Genomic DNA, 14,482 nt, shown 5'->3' with positions numbered 1-14,482 from the left:
TCTGGCAAAATACCAGAAGAGTATGACTCGTGATAACTCTCGGGTTCACACGGATTAGGGAAGGCATATGTTCAACCCATTGGGGTATCTTAGAAACATATACCACAAGCTTCACGAGTAAATATCACCAGCTCGAAAGCAGAGCATGGTTGGCCAAATCAAAGAATAGAGTTTACCAATGGCATCATGTATGAGGGAAAGAACTCCTCGAGGTTTTTGTAAACGAAGGACACTGTCGTATGATAAATTCAACAAAGGATCTGACGGTCCATAACGGAGCTGATGCGGGCATCTGTACTCAACCAGAAGAAGGAATGCAAGGGGATCAGATTATAGAAACAACCGACTAGTTCAAACTCAAATGCAAAGGAATTATGATCTCCAAATCAAATGATCAGAAGCAACGCTCCGATTAAGGATGGATAAGTTGAATAGACTTAGGGGTACAATCGACGGTGATTTGATTGGTCGAGAACCAGCTCATGTTTTAAAATGACGTGTGAGCCGGAAGGATGAATTCTAGGATCTGATTGAGGATAGCGAGCATTCACAACATATTGAATCAATGGACTCAAAAATGATAACGACAAGGGGTGCCAATAAGATTACGAGACTATGGGATTAAGCATAATGCAAGCAAGCAAGAATTTCAAGAACAAACAGGCTGTTGAGGATTTTCGAAAGATCAAATAGTATTTTGAAGACTTTTGTGAATTACCTGAATCAACTAGGAACAAGCGGATACTCGATAAGTGTGAGAAATTATCCGTAGGGGTATTCAGGTGGCAAAGAACTGCAAGGCAGTAGGCACAAAGTATTCTCTAAACAATAGGGAGAATTTCGAGGTATCTTGTAATAACAAAATCAACTAGGAATAAAAGTATGAACGACAGGTGTATGTATTTATCCATAGGGATATTTTGATAGTAGGGAATTTGCCAAAGCAACAGGCACAAAGTCTCGAGAGAACATCGGAGAGTATCTTCAGAATCCTTCGGTGCACTAAGCAATCATCTAGAGCGAGGGGCTCTCTGGGAGGAAGTAATTACGAGAACCTAGAGTTAGAGTTAGCAAAATCATTTAACCCGAATAGAAGAGAGATCAGAGCCCCGAAGTATAGATGAGAAATAAAGGATCCTAATATCACCCAATGGCGACGTGGGCCCGTAAGACTAATAGCCATGTTAGTAAAAGTTTTTTCAGTGACTCGACTCGACTTCGGCCAATGAGTGTGGAAGGGGGATTCCTACAGGCAGTCGGCTCTAATACCAACTTGTGACGCCCCTGATTCAATCATACACTAACCATACACGCAAATGTGCATCATCGAGATCAGGGACTCACAGGAAGATATCACTGAGGGAGTCCTGGATTAGGGGGTCCCTTCTACCTCTTGAGCACTGCGTTGGTTTTCCCTTGAACAGGAAAGGGTGATGCAGTAAAGTAGCATAAGTATTTCCCTCGGTTTTTGAGAACCAAGGTATCAATCCAGTAGGAGACCATGCACGAGTCACCTCGTACCTACACAAACAAATAAGAACCTCACAACCAACGCAATAAAGGGGTTGTCAATCCCTTCACGACCACTTGCAAGAGTGAGATCTGATAGAGATAATAATAATAAGATAAATATTTTTGGTATTTTTATGATATAGATTGAAAGTAAAGATTGCAAAATAAATAAATTGGAAACTTGTATGATGGAAAATAGACCCGGGGGCCATAGGTTTCACTAGTGGCTTCTCTCAAGATAGCATAAGTATTACGGTGGGTGAAAAAATTACTGTCGAGCAATTGATAGAAAAGCGAATAATTATGAGAATATCTAGGCATGATCATGTATATAGGCATCACGTCCATGACAAGTAGACTGACTCCTGCCTGCATCTACTACTATTACTCCACACATCGACCGCTATCCAGCATGCATCTAGATTATTAAGTTCATAAGAACAGAGTAATGCCTTAAGCAAGATGACATGATGTAGAGGGATAAACTCATGCAATATGATATAAACCCCATCTTTTTATCCTCGATGGCAACAATACAATACGTGTTGTTTCCCCTACTGTCACTGGGATCGAGCACCGCAAGATTGAACCAAAGCGAAGCACTTCTCCCATTGCAAGAAAGATCAATCTAGTAGGCCAAACCAAACTGATAATTCGAAGAGACTTGCAAATATAAACCAATCATACATATAAGAATTCAGAGAAGAATCAAATATTGTTTATAGATAACCTGGATCATAAACCCATAATTCATCGGATCTTGACAAACACAACGCAAAAGAAGATTACATCGAATAGATCTCCAAGAGAATCGAGGAGAACTTTGTATTGAGATCCAAAGAGAGAGAAGAAGCCATCTAGCTACTAGATATGGACCCGAAGGTCTGAAGTAAACTACTCACACATCACCTGAGAGGCCATGGAGTTGATGTAGATGCCCTCCGTGATCAATGCCCCCTCTGGCAGAGCTCCGGAAAAGGCCCCAAGATGGGATCTCTCGGGTATAGAAGGTTGCGGCGGTGGAATTAGGTTTTCGTTGTGCCTCTGGATGTTTGCGGGGTACGTGGACTTATATAGGAGCAAGAAGTAGGTCGGTGGAGCAACAAGGGGCCCACGAGGGTTGTTGGGGATATAACTATTTGAGTAAGCTGGCCAGGAGGGGCCGGGTTATGCAAAGAAGACTCATCGTAAAGGAAGCCCAAGACCCAGCGTGAGGATGGCGGTTCATAGAGCTTAAGGCCCATAGAGACAAACCGCCATAATGGCAGGACTTGTAACATAAGGTAGAGGTAACTAGTCACCGAGCCGGACACTGTTTATGAGCCGGCCGGGACTCTATAGGCCGCAGGGCGTTAACCTGTGTATATAAGGGAACGACCGCCGACGGCTTAGGGCAAGAAACAACCAATCGAGAACTGGGCATAGCGTATCTCGCTCCCTGGTCATCGAAACCTCAAGCAATACCAACCTAACTAGACGTAGGCCTTCCTTCACCATAAGGGGCTGAACTAGTATAAACCTCGCGTGTCCTTTGTCCCGATTAACCCCTTTAAGCTTCCTAGTTGCGATGGCTCCACGATTAAGTCCTTGCAAGAGGACATCTGTCGTGACAATTCCACGACAGTTGGCGCCCACCGTGGGGCCAGCGCATGGTGGATTTGAGTTCTTGAAGGGCAGCTTCGAAGGGCTCAAGGGATACGCAGTTGGCCGGATGACCAAGAGTCGTCGCGGCAAGATCTACATCGACGACGAAGGCTGGGGCCCCGACGCTGGCTCAATTGAGTATGGGTACCGGGTCCCCTTTGGCAGAATTCATGTCTTCATCGGCCGGATTGGTGAGCCGGGCCCTGAGCCGGACAGCTGCACCGATCTCGTCGAGACGGCTCAGCGTGCGAAACCTGCCCGAGCTCAACCCGTCGTGAAGCGTGCCTTTGTGGGTTGCATCCATGGAGGTGAGCTTTCTGAAGGATCTGAAGGTGATGGTGAGCCGGCCGTCCTCCCTGACGGTGATTCATCCGCCGGCTCAATAGATTCGCTATATCAAGTTCAAGATGGTGTGCTTGGGGGCTGTTCCGATGGCAGCACTATTCCGAACCCCTCAGAGTCGCCAAACTGGGCAGGAGTATTCATGGATGGTACTCAACCCGGCCAAAATTCTACGGCCACAGCGGCGATAACGTTCGGGTTAGGAGCAGCCAGGGCAGGAGGCCCTGTGCGCTCACCGGCTCAGGTGCTGATGGATCTCATGGAAAAACATACTTGTTAACTGCTACAGTCCTCCCTGCGAACCAATCTGAGCATGAGGCAGAGGTGGCATAGGTTCGCGATGAGATCGCCCGGGCCAAGGAAACCTTAGCAGCTGAAGATACTAGATTAGCCACAGAGCGGGCGGCTTTGGACGTACGGGCGCAGCAACTTCAGGCAGAGGCTTTTCAGCTCACGTTGAGCTTGAACACATCTAATGAGGTAATGAGGAGGAGACATTAGAAAACTCTCCCGTTTATCTCAGATTTATGATCCTCGGAATCTCTTTGCTACACCCGGGGCCGGCCCAAGTAACCCGCCAGGTGCAAATCAGTTTATGACATCCGGAGCGGGAGGCCCAGTCCAGCCTCCGGTGATGGCGCCTCTTCACGGCAATACGGCACGGCCCCATTACGTACCAATACCACAGGGTTACTTCTCCAACCCCATGGAGAACTTAATCGCAGCATTAGCACGTTTGGCGCCTCTCCCAGTAGATGGTGATGATCCGACAGCGGTGGAAACCCGGAGGATCAGGGAACTTGTCCAAACAGCCCTGGCTCAGCAAGAGACCTACTCCTACAGCCGGGACATGATTCACTCAACTCCTCCGCCCTGGTTAGCTCCACCTCGTCAAAACCGGAGCCCGAGTTACAGTAGGCACATGGAGTCAGAGGCCTTGTCAAGTAGCACACAGCGCCGGAACCAGCCCGGCGGGTATAACCCGGTTCAGGATCGGATATGTCAGGAGGACGAGCGGGCCGCTCAGCTAGCGGCTCAGCTAGCAGCCCAACAGGACTCACCGGCTTACCCGACGACTTCCGTTGAGGCGGGTGTTGCTACTAGAACCGGAGGAGTTCCTTGTCTGGTACCGGCTCTACGTAATGTATGTCTGCCCAAGGATTTCAAGGGACCTCAAAAGGTGTCGAATTATACGGCCGATTTACATCCTGGGGCGTGGATTGAAAGTTACGAGATGGCCATGGAGCTGCTGGAGGTTAGTGATGAAGCGATGGCTAAATACTTCACCATGATGTTGGACGGAACGGCCCGTTCTTGGTTAAAGAGTTTGCCACCCAATTCCATTAGTTCATGGGCGGAGCTAAAAGCCCGTTTCATCCAGAACTTCAAGGACACTTGCAAGTAGTCTATGTCAATTGTGGACCTAACAAATTGTAAGCAGGAGGAAGGTGAATCTACAACTCATTGGGTGCGCCGGGTCAAAGATATAATACATTCGTCTGACAAGATGGATGCCGGCTCAACAGTTCTCATGCTGGAGAAGAATTGCCGCTTTGAGCCTCTGAGACAGAAACTGGGGCGCCTTAAGCGTGATTGCAACGATATGGGGACGCTAATGGCGGCTCTAGTCAAGTATGCCGATTCTGATAGTACCAAAGATCCCGCGTCTAATGAGGAAAAGACAGGGAAGGGAAAGAAGAACGGTAATGGAAAGGGTCAGCAACATAACCCAGCGAGTCAAGGAGGCAATAAGCGTAAGGCGGACAGTAACCCGGAATTTGTGACCAATGCATAGGGTAACAATCAGAAGCGCAAAGGAAAGCCACCCCCTCGGTTTGGTGGGTCAGGTCCGTCTCTTGAGCAACTACTCAATGAGCCTTGCCCGAAACACGGCACCCGGGAACGGCCAGCGACTCATTTATGGAAGGATTGCGCAATCATGAAGGATTTCAAGAATTCTAATACGTTTGATGGCAATCAAGGCTCAGGAGCTAGCGGCTTTCATGGCCCGGGCGGCGGTTCAGGATCCGATTTTCAGGGAAGCCAGGGTGGTTATAGTCAACAGCAGTCTGGTCAAGGAGGTCAGCAGCAACAGCAGTCGGGTTATCAGAGCCATCCAAAACATCTAAATAGTGGGCAGTATCACGTGTTTACCACAAGTTTGTGTAAACGTGATCAGAAAGTTCATAGGAGGGAGGTGAATTCTGTTGAGCCGGCAGTCCCTCGTTACTTGAGGTGGTCGGAACAGCCTATTGTCTGGAGCAGGGAGGATCACCCTCCCCGGGTTGATAATCCAAGTCAACTGGCCTTGGTAGTGGCACCGCAGGTTGGTGGCTATAAATTTACTAAGGTGCTCATGGGTGGAGGTAGCAGCATCAACATCCTCTATTACGAGACCTTTCGGCGCATGGGCTTAACTGACAAGAATTTAAAGACTTCCAACACCGTCTTCCATGGAGTGGTGCCTGGTAAATCGGCGTATCCTGTTGGTAAGATTGAGCTAGAGGTGGCCTTTGGAGATGAGCATGATTCTAGGGCGGAAAAGTTAACTTTTGAGGTGGTAAAAATCAAGAGTCCATATCACGCTTTGTTCGGGCGGCCGGCTTATGCCAAGTTCATGGCGCGGCCGTGTTATGTTTATTTACAGCTCAAGATGCCGGGTTACAAGGGTACCATCACCGTGCATGGAAGTCGAAAGGTGGCCCTGGAATGCGAAGAAGGCGATGCGGCTTATGCCGAGTCTGTCTGTGCAGCGGAGGAGCTCAAATTTTATCAAGATAACATTGACCCGGCGGACATGACCTCTCTCAAGAAGCCGACTACGGAGCATGACCCGGCCATGAAGTTTAAATCGGCTGCAGAGACTAAGCTTGTTGATTTTACTCCGGGCGATTCATCTAAGCAATTCAGCATTAGTGCCAACTTGGATCCTAAATAGGAAAGCGCGCTCATCGAGTTCATCCGTGAGAACCGGGACATCTTTGCATGGAAGCCTTCTGACATGCCGAGTGTACCGAGAGGACTCGCTAAGCACACTCTTAATATTGATCCGAAGTATAAGCCGGTCAGGCAGTTTCTGCGGCGATTCAATGAAGAGCGACGAAAAGCTATAGGAGAAGAGGTCGCCCGGCTCTTGGCGGCTGGGTTCATTGTCGAAGTTTTTCACCCGGAGTGGTTGGCTAACCCGGTGCTCGTGCTCAAGAAAAATGGCACCTGGCGGATGTGTGTGGATTACACGGACTTAAATAAGGCTTGTCCGGCTGATCCTTTCGCTCTCCCCCGTATTGATCAAATCATTGATGCTATGGCGGGTTGTGCGCGTTTGAGCTTTTTGGATGATTACTCTGGTTATCATGAGATCAAGATGGCAGTTAAGGACTAGGAGAAGATGGCTTTCATCACTCCGTTTGGAGCCTTTTGCTATGTGCCTATGCCTTTTGGGCTCAAGAGTGCCCAGGCAACTTATCAATGGTGTGTACAGAATTGTCTCCACAATCAGATTGGGCGCAATGTTCATGCGTATGTGGATGACATAGTGGTGAAATCCAGAGAGGCGGAAACCTTGATATCTAATCTCAGAGAAACCTTCGACAATCTCCGGGTTTACAAAATGATGCTTAACCCGGAGAAGTGTGTATTTGGTGTGCCTGCAGGCAAGCTTTTGGGATTCTTGGTCTCAAACAGGGGCATCGAGGCTAATCTGGAGAAGATTAAGGCAATCACTTGTTTGGCTAAACCGACATGTATCAATGATGTTCAATGACTGGCGGGTCGTGTTGCCGCTTTAAGCCGGTTCATAAGCCGGTTAGGTGAGAAGGCCCTACCACTGTACCAACTGATGAAGAAGGCAAACACCTTTGTCTGGAGTAATGCTGCTAATACTGCTTTTGAGGATTTGAAGAGGCAGTTATCTGAGCCGCCAGTTGTTGCAGCTCCCATTGACAAAGAGCCTTTGCTGTTATATGTGGCTGCTAATTCATGAGTCGTCAGTGTGGCAATTGTGGTAGAGCGCAAGGAGGCTGGTAAGGAACATCCGGTTCAACGGCCGGTTTATTATGTCAGTGAGGTACTCATCGAGTCAAAACAGAGATATCCTCATTGGCAGAAACTTGTTTACGGGGTGTTCATGGCAAGCCGGAAGTTGAAGCAATACTTCCAAGGTCACCCTATCACTGTGGTAAGTTCTGCCCCCTTGGGAGACATTATTCAAAACAGAGAGGCCATAGGACGAGTCGCCAAGTGGGCCATCGAGCTCGGGCCTCATGGTCTGAAGTACGTGCCACGCACTGCCATTAAGTCTCAAGCTTTGGTGGACTTCATCAACGACTGGACAGAACTACAGGCACCTGAGGAGAATCCTGATAACACTTATTGGACTATTCACTTTGATGGATCCAGACAGTTGGAAGGCTCGGGGGCTGGAGTCGTGTTAACTTCCCCTCGAGGTGACAAATTTTGTTATGTGCTCCGGCTTATGTTTCCTTGTACTAACAATGCAGCTGAGTACGAGGCCCTACTCCATGGTCTCCGGATGGCCAAAGAGATGAACTTGAGCCGGGTAAGATGCTTGGGAGACTCAGACCTTGTGGCTCAACAGGTGTCAGGCAAGTGGGACTCTAAAGATCCCCTTATGGCGGCTTACCGTCGTGAAGTCGATGCTGTGGCTGGACATTTCAAGGGTTATGTGGTGGAACACATTGATCGAAGGAAGAATGAGGCAGCTGATGCCTTAAGCCGGCTGGGATCTCAGCGTAAGCCGGTGCCGCCTAACACCTTTCTTGATGTTTTTCATAATCCGTCAGTTAAGTTACCTACAGAGGAAGATCTGGCAATACCAGACCCGGAGGCACAGCTGGTGGCGGCTCGCCACGTTATCCTGGATTGGACAGTGCCTTATTTGGCTTACATGACCAGGGGAGAGTTGCCTGAAGATGAGACCTTGGCAAGACAAATCGTCCGGCGGTCCAAGTCCATGAAAATTGTCAATGACGAGTTACATCATTGCAGCGTCACTGGAGCGTTTCAACGTTGCGTGTCACCTACAGAGGGCCAGGAGATCCTTCGTGAGATTCATGAAGGCGATTGTGGTCATCACGCCGGCTCAAAATCTCTTGTGGCCAAAGCTTTCCGTCATGGGTTTTATTGGCTGACGGCTCATGCTGATGCAGAAGACTTGGTCAGTAAATGTGACAGATGTCAGAAATTCTCATGACGAGCCCATGTGCCGGCTCAAGAATTGAGGATGATTCCAATTACTTGGCCGTTTGCAGTCTGGGGCTTGATATGGTCGGGCCTTTCAAAAGGTCTAAGGATAAAAAGACGCACCTCTTGGTGGCGGTTGACAAGTTCACAAAGTGGGTGGAGGCGGAGCCAATTAGTAAGTGTGATGCAGCCACAGCGGTCCAGTTTATGAAAAAGGTGATCTTTCGCTTTGGTTTTCCACACAGCATCATAACTGATAATGGCACTAACCTCTCCAAAGGAGCTATGGAAGAGTTCTGTCAACAAGAGCATATCCGGCTTGACGTTTCAGCTGTGGCTCACCCTCAATCCAATGGTCAAGCAGAACGAGCTAATCAAGAAATCTTGAGGGGTATCAAGCCCCGGCTCTTGGTCCCCTTGCAGCGGACGCCGGGTTGTTGGGTGGAGGAGTTACCTTCTGTACTTTGGAGCATCAATACTACACCTAACAGATCTACGGGTTACACGCCTTTCTTTATGGTGTATGGAGCAGAGGCGGTCCTGCCAAGTGACATCCGTCATGATTCACCCCGTGTGGCGGCTTATGTTGAGGAAGACAACGAAAAATCTTGGCAAGACGCACTTGACCTGTTGGATGAAGAGCGAGACTTGGCAATAGCCCGCTCGGCTATTTACCAGCAAGACCTGCGCCGCTACCACAGCCATCGGGTTAGGTCCAAAACCTTTCAGGAAGGCGACTTAGTGCTCCGACTCATCCAGGATCAATCTGACATGCACAAGCTATCCCCTCCTTGGGAAGGACCCTTTGTGGTCAGCAAGAATCTGAACAACGGATCATATTACCTTATCGACGTTCGGGAGCACAAAGACTCACGTAAGTCGGAGGAGGAGACCCGTCGGCCGTGGAATATCGCTCATCTTCAGCCTTATTGTACTTGAGCCATCGGCTCTAATGTGTATATACTTATACTATATATATTACATAAAGCAATAAAGCAGGACCTCTGTCCTTTTTTCCACTCCCAAAAAAGGTTTATTTGTTTTCTTTGTCAGGTGGTGGAGATAACCAAGGAGAAGCGGATCATATCTGAATCCGGCTTTCCTTTGGTCCGGCTTATGATCATATCTAAATCTAGCTGTGATCACTTGGGGGCTTCCTGTTCAAACATAGGTCGTATTCGAACCAAAGAGAACATAGCTGTCAATACCCACTTGATCGGCATACTGCCAAACCCACTTGGGGGCTTCTTGATCATATTTGAATCATAGCTTAACCCCTTTGGGTCTGACGTGGATCGTATTCGAATCAGCATCATTAAACAACTCTTATGGTCACTTGGGGGCTTCCTGTTCAAACATAGGTCGTATTCGAACCAAAGAGAACATAGCTGTCGATACCCACTTGATCGGCATCGCCACAGCCACTGGGGGCTAACAGATCGTATCCGAATCTTAGCTCAACCCCTTTGGAACGGTTCACTGATCGTATTCGAATCAGAAACCCTTGAATTTTGTTCATCATATTTTACAAGTATCAACATTGGATATCTTGCGACCCTCTGAAAATACAATGGAATACATTGCAATCCTCCAGGATTAATATTGGTTACATCAGGTTGTTAAGTACCAGGTGAACTTTTATGTGCCAATTTTCAGGAGTTAAACTTACCCTCGGCGGTTGGCTTATATAAGCCGGAAAAGCAGCCGTAAGCATTATAGGGCAATGCAAGACATTTCTGCAAAGGACATAACGGATTCATATAAACTACAAAGTGCATAGTGACGGCGGCTTATGCAGGTATTAAGGGCCATAAGCATGCACAAAGGCATAGCAAAACTCAAGGTATTTTCTACTCTGTTACAAGACTCCCCTAGTCTGAATGATGCGTCATTGTTTTTCTACAATGACATAAGCAGGTGGCGCCTGGCAATCTACTCTTTGGGTTGACTTGAAGCCTCCGGGTTATCCTTCTCCGCCTCTCCGCCGGCTGTTTTGTCCTGGAAGGATGATGAGGCCCAGTCAATGCCACTCAAGGCCTCAAACTCAGCTTCATCATCTATTAAACCGGTTGGGTCGACTTCAGGGGCAAAGGTGTGCTTACGGGTTGGAGGGATCAACTGACATCGTCATAATGCGGCGTGGGGATTCTCTGATTCTCCTTGTCATAACCCGGCTGACATTTGGTGAGGTCAGTATCGTTCCCAATAAGAGTAGCCACCGGGCGTATATCCTTCACATAGGCGGTGAAGTCCTTATCATTAAACACAGTGCCATCTTCCTTCAAATGTGGATACCCAAGAGCAATATCAGCGGGGTCTAGCTCTGGAAGCGACACCTTGGCTCGGCTCAATGCGGCTATAGCTCCGGCTCTTGCAGATGCTCGTCTTAACTCTTGGATTTGCTGAGGTAGCACAGCAAGCCGCTTCAGCACATCTTGCAGGAGATAGGGAACATCATTTGATAAAGCCACAACGGCCAGAGCACGTTGTGACCCGGTGTAGAGCTGTTCCACCAGAGTATAAACCGCCTTCAGCTTGATCACCATGTTCTGCTTGAGATTTGTGCTCCTGGGGCCTGCGTTATTAAGCATAAGGTGAGCCGGAGGAAATAACTGAAATGGTCATTAAAGGAGTTTTGCAGTGTTTAAGGTTTGAGTAAGTCACTCACCAAAGATTGATGAGACCATTCGAGATATCTGGCGCTTTAAGTCGGACAGTTCGGCCGTTGCTTCCGCAAGCGATGCCTCTGCTGTCTCGGCCCGGGTCACCAGTGCGGCCTTTTCATCAGCCCAAATTTTCTTCTCCAACTCAAAATTTTTCTTCATCTTCTCTTGTTCAGAGACGCTGAATTCACATTTGGAGTTAGCCTTTTGAGTTTCAATCTCCTGGGCTGCCACGCGGTTCTTCAGGTCAACAATCTCCGATTCAAATTGACTTATGATGGCCTGCATTGCACCGGATAGTAGTCAAGATTACGGTAAATAATATTAAATCCCAAGCACTTTGCAAGCAAAGATACTTGACACTTGGGGGCTAATTTATACCGAAGCTTTCTAAATTATTAAGCCGGTCCTGGATATTAAGTCCCAAATACTTTGCAAGCAAAGATACTTGGCACTTGGGGGCTAATGTGTATCGCAAGTTAAAGGTATTGTGTTACATCCGGTTTAAATATTTTTCTTTAAGCCGGGCAAGCAGCTCTAACAATTTTTCTAAATCTACAGCATATTTATTCATAAGCAATAGACTTGGGGGCTGGTACAGTAAGTATGATTAAAAGTAAGGAAGCATAAGTCATACCTCAGATTTTTGCTGTATTTGCTTCACCATGTCAATTTCCAGGTCACGGCTGCTTTGCACCTGGTTGATATAGCCCAAGACGATCTCTCCAATACTCAAATGAGTATAGTCGGTGATATCCATCTTGGCCTTACGGCGTTCTAGCAACTCCTCTTTAGCCGAGCATTTGGCAAGGACGGTGGGCCTGGCCGGCTCAACAAATTGAGCCTTGAGAAATTCCACTTCTGGGTTAGCCGTTTTGACTGGGCTAGGTGCCTCCGGGTTAACAGAACCATCAAGAGTATCTTCAGCAGGCGGGTCAGAAGTTGGTGCTGCAATGTCTTGAGCCGGTTCAGGTGGCGGTTGATGTGTGGAAGAGTTGGGAGCAGGTATACCCTATTCCGGTTCAGTCACCACAGGGGTTTGGGCCGGTTTATCTTTCTTGGTTTTCTTCCTGGGCTTAACCTGCACGCTGTGGGCAAAGCAGAGAAATAAGTAAAGAAACATGAAGAAAGAAAAAAAATAAGGTGAATAAATTGATATTACCCAGGGGTAGTCTTAAAAGCCGGCATGTTTGATTGCATGGACTCACCGGATGAAGGAGAGGTATCCTAGTAATTGGAGTCAGAGGAATTGAGAGGTTGACAGATTAGACCCGCCAAAGGTAAAAAAGGGTATAAATTGGAGATAACCTCAGTCCGACGCTTCTGGGTTGTGTCAGGCAAGCCGAAGGATAGCTCTGCATCCTTGCTGGTCCGGGTCTGCCTCCGGTTTTCAAATTGCTGTTTCTTCAAAAGAAAGTCAGGATCTTGGTAGGCCAAAGGGTGTGAAAATCTTACTTTCTGGGTTACTCTTCGAATTTTCTGACGCGGCCGAAGTTCGGAGTCGGAGGAGATTATAATTACCTCTTCCTTGACGGGTTGGCTGTTGCCCGTGTCTCCCTGAAAGAAGGTTAATATCAGTAAAGTAGTGATAAAGGAGAAAGGGAAATTAAAAAGTTACCTATTCCTCATTATCATCAGTATCATCAAGCTGAAACAACTCAGAAGCGCTTGGCTTCCTTTTCCTTGAAGTGGTGGGCTTGGCGGTTTTCCTTTCGGCCCTCTTGGCCGCCCTGGCTGTCTTGGCCGCCTCATGATCATATTGGATTTTCCAGAAGTTATCATTTGCCTGTAAAAGGTTATAAAGGGTTATGCGTAAGAATACAGTATAACATGGTAAAAAAAATTATAACCCGACGGCTGGAAACTTACTGCAGGGGCCGGGTTCTTCTGGCAAAAAGGTAGTAAGCTGAAAGCGTTACTATTCACTGTGCCCTCTTTCAACAAAGACTGAGTTGTAGCTTCAACTACGTCATCTGGTAAGTCGTCAGGACTATGACGCTGAGGGTCATCTTTCTTGCCTGAATAATTACACATTAAGCCGGGGTGGCGACTTAACGGAATTATTCTCCAAGCAACCCAGACTCGGACCAGGTCAATGCCATCTAAGCCGTTCCCTAAAAGAGCTTTAATCTTCTTGATCTTGGGGGTGAGTGGCAGACGTTCAATAGCAGTCAACTTATCTGGCAGTGGGTGAGTAGGTTCAAGGCGCAATGCACGGAAGCCAGGCAGCGGGTTTTCACCAGCCGGAGAAGTATCTTGGCAGTAGAACCATGTCTGGTTCCAGTCCTTTGGATGACTCGGCAATTCAGCATAAGGGAACAGGCAGTCTCTCCGCCTTTGAATCGATATGCCACCAAGCTCCAGACTAGGCCCGTTGGCCCGCTCATTCTGCCGGTTCAAATAGAACAATTCCCTGAACAAAAGTAGGCTGGGCTCTTCTCCAAGGTAGACCTCACAGAAAACTTGGAAGTTGCAGATATTTGACACGGAATTGGGCCCGATGTCTTGAGGTCTTAAGTCAAAGAAGTGCAGAACGTCTCTAAAGAATTTTGAACCGGGAGGAGCAAATCCCCGGCTCATGTGATCGGTAAAAATGATCACCTCCCCTTCCTTGGGTTGAGGTTTCTCTTCATACGGTTCAGGAGTACGATAAGACATGACATCCTTCTTGGGCAGATGGCCAGACTTTACAAACTCGGATAGTTTGCTCTCTGTAACAATGGATGGGACCCAGTTGCAGGTAACCGGAGGTTTAACAGCTTTGGGTGCCATTGGGTAAATTGAAGCCTACAACAAGATAAAGGAAATTTTTCCGGTTTATTATAACCCGGAGAATAAACGTTATTGGGTTATTTAAGATGGCGGCTTAAGAAGGGGCCTAATGACGTGCAGGTAACTATGTGATAATGTTTAACAACTGCATGTATTAAAGATGATTAAGGTTTTCTTAAGTCGCCAGAGGCAAGCGGTGCTGACAGCCGGTATTATCTTAAACCAGCTACACAGACTACTATGGCTGAAACAGAGTCAACAGACGCAGTTTTTTGGCTAAGTGTGGAACAAACAGGTTTCACAAGTTGCAATCATTATTTTGGATCAAACGATGCTATGGAAAGGAA

The 14,482-nt window shown here is 47.5% G+C and overlaps 1 pseudogene; it reads right to left on the bottom strand.

Annotated features, from left to right (window-relative positions):
• Positions 1-10,814: 10,814 nt before the first annotated feature.
• On the bottom strand, positions 10,815-14,135 carry LOC147971878 (uncharacterized; annotated as a pseudogene).
• Positions 14,136-14,482: the final 347 nt, after the last annotated feature.

Source organism: Triticum urartu, chromosome 5A (assembly GCF_056163025.1).
Source record: "Triticum urartu cultivar PI428250 chromosome 5A, HENAU_Tu73, whole genome shotgun sequence".
NCBI classification, from domain to species: domain Eukaryota; kingdom Viridiplantae; phylum Streptophyta; class Magnoliopsida; order Poales; family Poaceae; genus Triticum; species Triticum urartu.
This window is presented reverse-complemented; position numbering and strand designations above follow the sequence as displayed.